Source organism: Aethalodelphis obliquidens, unplaced genomic scaffold (assembly GCF_003676395.1).
Source record: "Aethalodelphis obliquidens isolate GAN/ISIS:26980383/991018 unplaced genomic scaffold, ASM367639v1 scaffold8, whole genome shotgun sequence".
Lineage (NCBI taxonomy): Eukaryota > Metazoa > Chordata > Mammalia > Artiodactyla > Delphinidae > Aethalodelphis > Aethalodelphis obliquidens.
Window position 1 is genome coordinate 34,899,203 of NW_020837952.1, and position 1,781 is coordinate 34,900,983.

Here is a 1,781-nt window from a genome sequence, read left to right on the forward strand (position 1 = left end):
GTGAGTCGATTTCAACTTTATTTTGCAGGAGCCATTTTGTTCTTGGGCTTAGTTTTATTCAGTTAGTCCCCTCACCTGTAAAGTAAGGATAAATAACAAAAATACCTACCTCAGAGGGTTGTAGTGAGGAGTAAATAATATATCAGAAATTGTTTTGAAAAGTTATAATGTGCCATATACCATTATTGATATTCTAGTAGTAAACATAAAACAAGTATTCAAATAAATAAAACCTTGGGTAGTCGCTATTTACCAATGGGCACAACACTTACTGATATTATCAACTAAGTATTGACCTTGATTAAATGAATGAAAAAAAAAATCCTAGAAGGAAGGGCAAATTGAGAGGGGATAACAATGGTCACCATACTGACACTGCTGGTGAAACGATGATCCATGTGACAAATATTGTTGCGTGCTTACTGATAACGGGGCACTTGACCAGATTCTAAACAAGGTCCCAGCCATCATGTGCTTGCAGTGATCATTAAGATGTGCACCACACTTCATGGCTTGTGAAAGTTTCTCAAAACCTCTACTGCATTTGATCCTATCATCCCTTGAAAAACCTGCATGAGAGATGAAACTATTCCCATTTTCTAGATCAGGAGTTGAGGCTCAGAGAACTTGAGTGACTTTTCCAATGTCACACAGGGAGAATGTAGAAGATTCAGGACTCAAACCTAGGTCTCTTGCTTTCCAGAACACCATTCTTTCTGCAATACCAGGCTGTCTTATGCCATAATAATAATACTTGAGCACTCACTGTATGCCAGACATTGTTCTAAGGGCTTCACATAAATTAGCTCATTCAACCCTGACAACAACGCCTTGCAGGATATATCCTATATTGCTTCTGGGAAATACCAGACTGTTTGTTAAGGTAAAGTAACGTCTTTTGACACACATTGATAGACTTCTCTTAGCCTGACAGTGCCTCTGTGAGGGCATTCAATTCTATGATTAATGAGTCTGCACACTTGAGATGCGGGAGCTAGCCTCGAGCAGGAAATTCTCTCCAAGCTGGTCTGAAAGTAACAGTGGGAGAAAATGTTCCTTCCTGTTAAGGGAGAAGAAAGATTAGTGCTGTTGGAATCTTCTTCTGAAAACCATAGTTCTGTGTTTCTTCCATGGCAGTAGTAACCTGTCTAGAGTCCTACAAAATGAATCTCATGACTAAGTCTGCCTCTTTAGTCTGCCTCTTTCACAACTGAGATGTGAGAAAGTTGAGATGACTCCCTCCCCTGATATACTAGCCTGGGTCAAGGCTAGAACATAAATAGCAGAAAATGGAATGAGTGAGTGATAGCACCCAGCTGGAAACCAGAAACCTGGCACCCTTTGACCTTGTTATTACTAAATGTTCTTTTTTAGAAACAGAAAGACTGTTCAAGGGGAACAGTGAGAACTGATCATTGATAACAATTCAACAGTCATAAGGAGAATAAAACTTAAAAAAATAAAGTCTAGGGCATTTATATGAGGTCTTCATGTGGGTGAAGGTCACGGCCTGTATATAATAGCAATGATTTTCCAAAGGCATTTAATAGGAAAGAGAAATTATGGCGATATTTGATCTCCTCCTCACTCTAACTCTCCAACCTTGTAACCCTAGGACTTTAGCCGTGGAATTGCACACCTCAAATCAGGTGGCTCAAACCGGCCTGATGTTTCACTCATCTTTTTCTGCCAATGAAGCACTGAGAATTGTATACTCATACACCCAGCAAAATGTCATGTTTTGAGTTTAGAGAATCAATACTTTGTTTGTTTCTAATAGA